The 12,037-nt window shown below is 38.5% G+C and overlaps 1 long non-coding RNA gene across 1 annotated transcript in view; it reads left to right on the forward strand.

Annotated features, from left to right (window-relative positions):
- The window catches only part of LOC138685094 (uncharacterized), an 18,816-nt gene continuing 6,779 nt past the window's right edge, over positions 1–12,037 (forward strand). Inside the window, exons 1-3 of the long non-coding RNA XR_011324323.1 lie at positions 1–109; positions 1,139–1,239; positions 7,301–7,419. This is a non-coding gene — a long non-coding RNA (uncharacterized lncRNA). The remainder of the gene's footprint in view (positions 110–1,138; positions 1,240–7,300; positions 7,420–12,037) is intronic.

Consider the following 12,037-nt stretch of genomic DNA (forward strand, 5'->3'; position numbering starts at 1 on the left):
CGGCCCCGCCCTCTCCCTCAGCGCCCGGCCCGGCCCGGCCCCGGCCCCCTCCCCGCCCGGCCCCAGCCCTGGCCCCTTCCCGCCCTCCGCGTCCGGCCGGAGCTCGGAGGTAACTTGAGAATTGACTTTCTTGCGGGTAAACTGCTGCGCTTGGTAGCGGCAACCGGTCCTCGGCCCCCAAGGCGGTTCTTCTCGCGGGTGATGTTACGTCTGGCTGCTCCCAGGCCTTGGCGCTTACACTGGCACTCTTGGTTCTCTGTCCTTTCGTAGAGTCACCCGTCCCTGAAGGTACTGAAGGGATGGGGAGCCCCGGAGGGGAGCCATCCATGGACAGACAAATTTCCCAGCACTAGCCGAACCGTTGCTGCACTGTTCAGGGGGAAAAAAAAAAAATAAATAAAAAAGTTGCACAAAGCAAACTTACACAAGCAAAAGCCTTAATGGCAAAGTTTTCAAAGATGGCCGATAGCTTGTAGCCTGTCAGACGAATTGTGGTGACGAAAAGGCCTACTTGGCTAGGTGAAAAGTTTTTTTAAAAATAAGGCTTCTTTTTCCACTTGGAATGCGAGATCCACTGTGAGGACCCACTGACCACTTGTGCCATGGGGTTGGAGCTTCTCTGGTGGGTTCCTCTGGGGTTTCTGCAAGAGCTCCCTCCTTGGTGGAGACAGACTGTGAAAGGAAATAGTCACAGCGTAGGAAAACTACTTTTAGTTGCAAAGAATACTGTCACCACAGATGTGGCCCCAAATTCGGGCTATGTGGAAATGAACTTTTTCAGAATGATAGTCTAGAAGAATCGTTTCTATTTAAAAAAAAAAACCAACAACAACACATTTTTGTGGAAACAGTTGCTTTAGAATAAATAAAAAATGCTTGGCTGTAACTGTTTCATAATTAAATACTAATTCCTTTGGACTAACTAAAGTATTAAGGACTCAGCATGAAAGTGACTCTGCCACAAGTAATAGTGTCAGTGACTTTGTGTAAGTCAGAACAAAAATAAAGATGAGTAGTAGAACTAATTAACATTTTAAGAGGCTACTGTAATCTGAGACGTTGTTAGTTATGTAATTTAAGTATTATTTTCATGTAATACAAGTTCCTTAAGTTGATAACTATCTACTTACCTTTTAAGGTGAACTGAATATATTAGTATCCACTTTTCCAACAAGACCTCATTTTGATCTCTGTACATTTAGACATTCCATGGCGAGGGTCCACCTCCTCTTTCTACAGGTTAGTGTCTTACTGAAATAATAATTTTTTTTTTATGGATGTTGATGATCTGTAGTAGATTTTATCCTAAAACTTTGCTTCCATGCCTCAGGTCAATTTATAGTTGCTATAACCCATGTTACCATATATTCTGTCTTTTCTACTGTATTTGAAGATGGGCCATGGAAAGAACTCTTTGTAGGAATATGGTTTTTTGCAAAGATACTTTATTATTTCAAGTGAACAGAATGAGTAAAATGGGACTTTCAGATGTGTTAAAACCCAACCTACATAATAAGGCAATATTGTCTTGTACTAGAATATGCCTCCGACTATAGAAGTCTCCTCCCCCAAAAGTCACCTCTCTTAAAAGACTGCAAATTTGATTGTAATTTACTTTTCTCTGAAGAAGATTTAGTTCCTTGTTCTTCATTGTACTAATGAGCATCTGTTTGGGACAGCACTTTCCTTAGCCTTGTAAATGTATGTGAATGCCTTAACAATTATCTCATTAGACTATTTGATTTTTTTTTTTAATTAAACATCTTCAGCAAAGAAGCTTGGAGCTTAAAGAAATATAATTTCTGTCTTCACCTACTGTGCATTTCACAGGGAGCAAATACATGGAAAATGTCATAACTTTAGAAACTTCTTACATCACTGACTAAAAGAAAGACATAACACATTGTGCACAAAACCTGATGCCTTGGACTGTCTCCACTCTGGAAAAATGAAATGGCTTTTGTCAGTGTGGTACTTGCGCCATTTGTCATGAACACAATGTACATTTACTGCAATGACTGACATGCCAGTACTTAACTTAATAGATTCCTGAGTGTGACTTTCTCCTTAGCTGTTCAGAGGAGGTGTCCATGCTAACCAGACTTACAAACTTCAAATTTTCCTCTGCAGAGAGTGTCTGGCAAATAAATATATTCCAATTACTCTACCATCAGTATCTTGCATCATTTACTCATAGCTTTTGCTTAGTGTAGTGCAACTTTGCTTAGGGGGAAAAAAAAGCCAAATTACGTTATCTACTGTTCTTGCTGAAACTTCCTTAATAAACAGGTGTGCCTCTATCTATGTCTAAACTGAGGGATTCAAGAGCACCTCCATGTTCCTGGTTTGGGATGCATGTCTGGCCACACCTTGACTGTGTATTAGGACAAAACCTGTGCATAAACTAGAACCCTCCCTTAATCTCATGTTTATGGGTAACTGAGGAGTCAAAAATTGTGTCACACAGTGCAGTGAACATGTAAAGGTCAGTTTAGAGGAAGACTAAGTCTTACTATTCACACTTTGCAACTAAGGAAAACCATACTAACAAAAAGAAAAATGCCCAACATAACTGCATCTTAGGGCAATTCACACACAAGTTCTTGGCCTGCAAAGTATCTTCTTTTAGAGTTAAACCGTATTAGGGTATTAGGTGTTGTCCTTATATTATCTAAAAGATCCTAAGGAAATAACATGAGTTGCTCGGAAAGAAGCAGCAAAGAGAAATAGCTACCACAAAGATTAAATCTCCGAGAAAGATTAAGACTTAGTACAGTGACTGGGATTTTCAAAAGTGACAATTAATTTTGGGTGTCTCCCAGTTTTGGTGCCCAAACAGGGACCTTATTTTCAAAAAGTACACAATAAGCGGTGTCTGAATTTTGGCAGCTTGATTCACAAATCCCTTTAGAACTGTTAGCCATTTTATGTTCTTTGGCTAAACAACAATCAAGGGACAGGAAGAACACTGCCTACAAACATTTGATGAGGCTGGATGCCAGTGAGAGGAAGCAAGTATTTTTGGTCCCCATCTGCAATGAAATCCATCTGGTAGGCTAATGGCAGTGAGGTTTAAAGTGTGCTTGTTAGCCCTGTATCGGTACAGTTGCAGAAAAGAGGCCTGAAATGTATTTGGGAGTATAGTTACATATGTACCATGTAAAACAGAAAAAAATTAGAGATTTTACTAGGCAAATATTTCCTACACTAAGAATTACAGCTCTTGAGGATAATCTTCAAGAAAATCTAATTTACAGAAGCTAATTAGCTTTAGATACTTAAAACCAGACTGGTTGAAATAGTAGTAAATACACAGTAGAGAACAATCTTGCCCAGACAGAAACTACTTGTTCAAACAGGTCCTTTCTGCATTTAACTTTGGAGTCTATCTTAATGAAGGTTTTGTTTGGGAGTATTACAGTCAGGAGTTAAATCAGAGCAGCGGAAGAGAGACATTAAAAGGTATAGGGAGATTCGGAGAAAAGGAGTTGGTTTTATTTGAGATTTGAAATGAGATGAAGGGTCAGTAAGGCTGAGAAATACACAAAGGCTGTCCCAGACTACAGCCTATTTTGAAGAAAAGGCTCTCACATCAACAGTAGCTAGATTGTGTGGAGGGACAGGCCAAAGTCTAGACAAGTTGCGGGGGGGGGGGGGGGGGGGGAAGGGGCATGGAGAAGAGAGAATTTTTCTCAAAATTGTAGTGTTTCTGTAATTCCATAATTGATGACTCTTGGCTGACCAAATTTTCAAGGCCAGGCAGACAATTTGGATTTTGAATATTCCTTTGTTCTAGCTCTCCGACATATAAAAGCATTGTGCTTATCTTCAATGAATTCATTGCTCTGTTGCTGCAATGCAACTTAGCATCATCCTGTGTGCAAGTGCTAGTACGACTTTTGCTGAACACAGTAAGAGCTTCATAGTTCCATTAAATGGAGAAGGCTCTGACCTGTACAAATGACAGCTTTATATTTTGCAGTGATCTTCAGTACACACATGTCAATAAGAAATTATGCTTATCTATTGGTAAATTCTATACATTGGGGGTCATCCTTTATTTCTGTTTTTAATGTCATGCAATGGCAGTTGCACAATGACAGTTTCAGTAAGCAAATGTCTGCAGGCAAACAATCTAACGTTAGATCCAGCATTTACAGCTCGTGCAATACGTTACTACACTTCCAGAGCTGTTGAAATTCCTAAGGTTACTCACATAAATTTTTCAGTTTAATCAAATCTCACTTTTCTAAGGTGATAGAAATGACTGGAAACTAAGTTCTTTATACTAATCCTTAAGGACTGCACAGTTTTGCTATTTTTGACTAGCAAATATGTGCATATTCAGATGCATAACCTAATTGGAAGGGATGGGAACTGAATATGTTAATTACAGTACTTTTCATTAGAAGGTAGCAAAAACAGTAAAAGAAATACAAACAAAGTTAACATAACCCAACTTTTTTCCAGAACTTTTTAACCACTGATTCTCTTTGTTGACAACTAAGAGAATTTTTTGCAGTTTCTATCATTGATAACATTCACTCAGGGACATTGGTTGTAGCAACGGTGTAACAAACTCTCTGGTCCTGGAAATCGTGCTTAGTATTTTCTTTATGCTTTTTATATTGTCAATACCATCTTTTCAGGGACAAAAACTGGGTCACTGCATTTTTTGGTAGCAGCAAAGCATACATAAACAACGGCTAACATTACAGGTGATGAAATATCTTGGCAAAGATTAAAATATCCATGCATGAAGAGGTAATGATAAGAGACACTGATGCAAACAAGTCTGTCGAATCATTAAATGCTTTGAAACAACCAGCAAAAAAGGCTGAAGATAGACGCCAGGGAAACAGAGTGAGAGAATCACAGAATTAAAGAAGCAGAATCCCTGTAAAAACTACTAAAAGAACTATCAAAGAGTCAAAAGAAAACAAAAGTAAGAAAATACATCTAATGCCTTAGAAATATTGCACTCCCTTTAATGGTGCTAGAATTTCTTTCAATACTTGCCACAATCTCTTCTATCTGTCTGTAAATCTCTTAAGGGTACCATTCTCTGCAAGACTTCCACCAGAGTAAATCCAGAGTAATTACATTAAAAACTGCGGAATTACTCCACATTTACATTGATGTTACAGTGACCATAATCTGACTCTGTAGGGGACAATTATTGTTTCCCCTACTTACTCTATAAACTACTGTAATTTACACTTCTACTCACATTTGCCGTAAAAAGCTGTGAACAAATTTGACCAAAAAGCTGCTTTGTTCCTGAGAAATGCCTCTCTTTTTGTATGTAAGAATAAGGATTATTTTAATGTACTTTTTCAAGTTATACAAAACTGAGCTTTTAAAAAGCTATGTGCTGGGATATCTGATTATAGTTTTTTACCTAATAAACCAAAACTTATTTTGTCAAACTAAAGGGACTGAGTTCCACCCCAGAAGTTACAACCTTTTCACACAATTATGCCCGCTGAAGTGGGTTACTTTTAATTTTATTGGAATAACTGTACATGCTCGTGCATTTGTGCAGGCATTTTTTCAGGACTTTACCTTGTTTTCTTAATTGTTTACTATCACCAAGTTTTCATGGTAATGTTACTTTTTTTGTAATTAATTACCAATTAGTTTTGCACTCATGGATTTTAAATCAAGTGTCTTTAAAAAAAAAAGACAGATACTTCCTTTTGAAGAAGAGAACTTCTCACACAGAGTAAGTGGCGTCCCTCTATACTGGTAAATTTTTTCTTCAGTAATATATATGCCAGCACTCTAGCTGACTGCTGTAAGAATTGCATATGAACATCTGTAGAAGTTTCACATTTACTTTGGCAATTAAAAGAATTATATTAATGTAATTATATAATCATTTTTGGACACGTCTACCTCTATTTAGCTGTGTCACATTACTTCTCAATAATGTTTTACTGCTTTGTTAACTGGAAATTATTTTTCAAGTACGAAGCAGGTGAAGCAGTATGTTGGACAGTCTTTTTTATGTTGCTGTTGTGCTATATATTTTCACAACTGAAAATCTTAACAGAATTTATAACAGTCATTAGCCCCAAAGAGAAATTTCTTTAGTATCCCCTGGCCATAAATTACTTTTCGAACAAGGAGAGAGGGAAAAGAGTTTGCAATAGAAACACACCCTTGGAAAAGTTTCTCGCTCCTAAAAGCCAGATCACTGTTTAATCCCTATAAAGGAAATACTTGACAATTTGGGTCAATTGTTAATGAAGTGCTTAATTTTCAATTCTGGCTTTATAATCCCAATTATATATTTTCACGTGTCTTTCTATGCCTGATAATATTTTGACATCTGTAACTCCTACCTCTTGAAGCTTTCAAAGCAGTCACTATACTGATATGCTAAATCTCACAACACATATGGAAAGGTAATATTATTCATGTTTCAAAGAAGAAAAACTGAGGCATGACCCGATATATTCAGGGTTACGCAAGAAACTTGGTGCAAAGTACTGGAAGTATTAACTTCCATTCTCACACTCTTCCTACAGAAGAGCTGGTAGTTCAGAAGGAATCAGACTCTTGCTTAGTCTCTGTAAGGTTTTCTTCTGGCTACACATAGCTATATAGTTATTCATCTATTTTCACTTCACTACCTTTCATAATATGTCCTGTACTATTCTGAATTTAAAACATGCCCTTTTCTCCCTGCAACTGTGGAGATTGTTAGGTAGAAGACTGTCTTATTAAAATTTCAAAGGGCTTCTTTGTAAAATACTTCCTTATGGTGGAACCACTAGTTTATGCTTTTAAATAAAATCTTTACTCAGCGTGTTTAGAAATTACAGGGCATGGCACACAAGGAGCATTTCAGGCTACATTTGCAATAGAATTTAGTGTGAACAAGTGCAGTCAGAGTGTAAGAATGTTCTGATCTTTTGAGTAACTTCCATTGTTCTGAGGTTGCAACTCTTTGGCTTGACACTACTTTAACTAATTTACCCATGCCACCTAAAAATCAAAGAAACTGTACCTTACTCTCTTTGTTTGGCAGCTTGTATTTTTAAGAACCCAAGCATAAAATGTACCATGTATACTTATCACGTGACTAATTACAATCCAACTACTTTGCACTAACAGAATGCATCTTATTATGTCAATTACGGTCAGTCATCGTCATTAACCACGCAACGATGGCCAAATCCATTAGTAGGAGAAATAGCAATACAGAGTGGACCGATGCAACATCATGTGGTGGTACCTTCCTTTTCATAGCATCATTAAATTCGCAAGCACTTCATACGTCCTCTTTCCCCAGTGAGCCACGGCAGTCCATGGCACGATATCATCAGTGAACAGAGACAGAGGTTGTACACCAGCAAAACCACCAAGTGTTCCTGTATCATGCCTCCAAGACAGTACATGCACCCTGAACAGGTAAGGAGAATTCAGGCCTTAGCTGCTCCTTCTGCCTGCTTTCCACCCCACATAAAGATTGCCGATTGAAGGCAAGAACAGCTGGGGCTAGATACGTAGCTAACAAACTGGATATGCATTGCAAAGGTCAGAGCACTTAGCCAGAATTTGAGTTGCTGGCGCTGAGCTGATTGTGTGCCAGGGGCCTGTGGAGCGCAACGTACATGGGAGTGCTGGGTGTATAGCCTGTGACAGGAGAGCAGAGCTCTGTCACTGGGGTCAGGGTGTGGGTTGGCGTGACAGGCTCAGGAGCATGCCAGGGAGCTGTCAGACAGACTTTTATTTGGTAACAAGGCTCGAGACACAGTATTCACAGCAGCTCTGGAGTCAGGCACATCCATGATAGATGTAGAGTTGGGAACGGGAAAGTCTACTAATTCAAGTGTCTGCTATGTGTCTGGACAGCACAGTCTTTTGTTACCGCTGCTGCAAAGAATAATCTCATTCTAAAATGATAGTCCTCAAAGCAGCTTTTTAAAGCGTTTAATTCCCATTTAAGTGGAAAACGTGTAATTTTTCTCTGTTTCTTGTGCTAGAATTTGATTGTGTTGTCCACATCTCTGTAATTTATCCCATTGCATGGAAATAGAAAATAATGCCCTAGGGAAGGCACGCTTACCATGAACGCAAAATATGTCGAAGGGGTATATTCAAATTGTACAGCATGCCATGACAGCAAATCATAACCGCATTAGCAGTTAAAGCTGAAGAAAAAAAAATGTATAGAGGTTGTTATTAACGGAGTGCTCTTATTACTTGATTATACAGCACAACTACAAATAACACTTAGTTCCCTGTGTTCCCCTATCATAGTAGGTCTACCTGAGGTCAGAGTTGGGAAACTGCCATTATTTACAGAGAAAAATATTGGCATATGTTTTTCCACAACATATTTTCTGTCCTTCACGTACCAAAATTCCATAGAGAAGTACCTTGACAACTTCAAGAACATCAGACTATTTCTGGGCTTGGGAACAGAGCAGTAGTACATTTTCTTCTTACTGAATTTTTGTGTCCTGTTAAGGAAAAGCTGACCCTTCTCCATCTATAGACTTGCATAGAGATAGCCCATTTCTGTAGTGACTCTTGTTTTTTCTGACTACCCGGTATTTGTTTTTCTGCCAGTGGATGCTCTACTTTTTCCTTCATCTCTCCCCAGCTGTGAACTTTTCATTTAACTGTTCAGAGATTGTTCTTCTTTAGTAGGGATACTCCCTGCCCTTTCTACAGACCATTAATAGTGAACGGTCCTCTAGAGAGCCAGCACCAAGGATTTTGGAGAACCAGAGCTCCATACCCATGCGGTAGACAGCAGTTGTCCAGTAACAAAGGGTCTGCAGTCGGTAAAAGCAAGGTGTGAGCTGTCATGACTTTGAAAGCTCCCCCTCTGCCCCGAGACTGAATGGGCATATCCTTCTGTGTGACAGGACTGTATTTAGCCAGGGATGAACTGGGAAAATTGAAGAAGCCTAATCTAGACATACCTGTAATTCTGTGAGGCTTGCCCATTAAGCAGTATTTGCCTGGTAATCTGGAAAATGCTAGTACTTTAAAGGTTTGAGGGAGTCATAATTTAAAAACTCATGGAGACTCTTGACTTGGCACCCTCACAGACAGAGGCAGAAGCTGGCCAGCTTTCATTTAATTATTAGGAAGAAAAAGGAAGAAAAAAACAAGGTGAAAGAAAATAAATAAAGCATGCTTTCTTAATCTCCTGTTTGGGGGGGGGGGGGAATCAGGGGAATGCACCTACATCCAGTGCGATCAAGTCTATCACTAACTTACCTGGTTTGTATGACAGTTTAAAATGAAGCTCAAGATAAGGGAGTTTTGCATGTAGTATTGGATCAGGTGGTGGCCCAAACCCTTAGTTGGATGCGTCTGGGGAGAAGTCTCTTTTCTATTACAGGAAACTATTTGGTGTCAATTATTTCCTTTACAGCGTTTAAATAGAGCCATTGTCTCCGAGGCTTATCAGGCAGAGATTTAAACAAGCAAACTTAACCATACATAATGTACATGCAGGAAAAAAATATGAAAGAATATATTTTTCATTTCTTATTTTAATCTGAATGACCTTATCATTGCTAGATAGCTGTAGGAATGATTTAGATACAAAATCACCAGGGGAAAATAACCACATTTTTTAGGCTGTGTAAGAGTGGGAGTAAAAATGTGAATTATGGAAAATTAATTTATCTGGAGATCACTGAAAATTTGAAGAACTTACCTTTTCACAGTTCCTGGGGAAATACATTAGCATTTTTTAAAATAGTCTTTAAGATTTGTATTCACTGCTGGTATAGCTGCCTTATATCAATATGAGCTGTGCATTTTAAGTAAGCCTAACAAGTTCCATTATTACATTGTTACTTTTCTTTCTTCTAAAGAGAAGCAGACATGACATTACTCAATTTTAATATGAATCAACTATCTTCTTGTTGACGGTAAGCTAGTCTGTGTCAGTAATGCTCAGGAAACTTACCTGGTGAGTGGAACAAGGCTGAGAATTGAAGCTACATTAGCTCAAAAGTTTCTGAAGTATTTAGCTGGAGAAGTCTGCCCTCTGATTTATGACTTCTCTGCATGTAAATTGTGAACTTATTCTTTAAGTAGTCTGATCAGTAGTGTGTGTAAATAAACATGAGCCTGCGGATGGCTCATGCTTGTTCAAAACAAGTATAGTTTGATTATTCAGTCTTTGGAATTATTCAAGCAGACTAAGTGACAGCATACCCAAATCAAATGCTGTGGTTGCTCTTCTGTGAGTAGACAACCCAAATTTGGAGGCTAAAAGCAGATGTACCTTGCAATTAAGAAAAACCAAGATTTTCTTGCTTGTTGGGCCCTAAATTGGAGTACTCCGAGTATCACTATGCATAAAATGGTAGTCAGAAGAAAAGTACTTACAAGGAGAAAACAAGGGCGGACCAGAGCAGTCTTATGTAATTTGGAAAAGGCAAAAAAGGGAGGTATTCCTTCCAAAATTCCACTGTGTGGGTACGTATTTTTTCTTCTCAAATCCTTTGTCGTTAAGAGTTGTGCTTGTGTTTCTTGGGTGGAAATAATAATAAAAAACCCTGTAGGGAGGTCTTCATAATTTAAAAAATACTATATACATGAGCCTTCAACAAATCAGCAGTCATTTGAGTTGTACACATTAACTTCCTCTTGACTCGCTCCAATCCAGAGCAGCGGTTTTCTGTTATATCATTGCACCTGCAGTCTTCTTCTCTGATGTAAATTGACATAGTACAGGCAACTTCACTGGAGATAACTGACTCACAATTGATGTCCCACATGCAATGACAATGTGATCTGCTTTTGGAACTTAAAATACTTAAGAAAACAAATTTATCCCTTGCAGTAGCACATGGTAGTTTCCTGTCTTGCCTGTCTGATGCTATCCTGCACTTAGACTCTGTACTGACAGTCCTATATACACACTCCTTCCCTGCAGCTTAAGAATTTCCAGATTCAGAGAGGTTAGAATTCTGTGGCATGACCACACTCTTGCTGCAGGAGTGGGGATGAGATGATTTAATTCTTAGTTGTTTTCTTAGCCATTTCTGTGCCCAACTAAAACTTGCTGCTCACGAGTTTTTAATTCTTTACGGATTTGTTTCACCCTTTGACTTGAAACATCCTGTATGTTTCCACCCACTGGCTCATCTCTTTCCATCTCTTTTCTGTCCTGCTCTAGCTGGGAGCTGCTTTCACCAGTGGTGCAGCATCTGCTTTATTTTATACCTAGAAAATCTCATTTTAAAGCAGTTTTTAAGTGCATTAGTCTATGCCAATCCCAGCGTCATTCATCTGTCTTCCTAACCAATACTTCCAATGTTCAAATATGGTATGAAGCATAGGAAGCGTAATAAGAATTCTGTTTTAGAAAATGGAGTACAATGTGGTTTTTCACTGAAAGGAGACGTTGCAAGTAAGATAGTAAGTGTCATAAATACACTGAAGTCAATGGAGCTGCACTGATTAACTATGCCTGTTAAAGCTCAGAGTAAAGTCTTGTTACCATTAGTTGTGTAATTATTACCCAAGAAGGGGTCCAGAGGATATTTTTTATGACACTGCTGGAGTGCTTTCTATTACAGAATACTAGCAGAAGAATAATCCAAAAGCAGTTATTTTAGTGTATTGCCTACTTGTAACTGGCTTAACACTGTAGATATTTTTTTCTGTCTCAGAAAACCACTTTACTGCAAACCACAGACTGTTCCACAGTCACTTTAAGTCAAGGGACTTGAACGTTCAAGAAAACAAATATGAAACTCAGCTGATTTTGTTAATGTTATCTTAGCAATGCTGCAGAACTGAAATGTATTTCCTACACAAGGGACTGCAGTCTGATGTGCATCTGTTGTGCTCTCAAAAAAACCAAAGCAGCTCCCTTTTCACCCTGGACATCTTTTCTTTCATTGGTAGAGCAAATAATGAATAAAATCAGATAGTCTAAGAAATGCACTTGAAATTAGCATGCTACTTAATCTTTCAGTCTAATATTTTGCCATCTGCATGCTTGGGTGTTAAGCCTATTTTATATTTCATATAATATGCTTCAAGTACT

The sequence above is a fragment of the Haliaeetus albicilla genome, chromosome 1 (genome assembly GCF_947461875.1).
Source record: "Haliaeetus albicilla chromosome 1, bHalAlb1.1, whole genome shotgun sequence".
NCBI lineage: Eukaryota > Metazoa > Chordata > Aves > Accipitriformes > Accipitridae > Haliaeetus > Haliaeetus albicilla.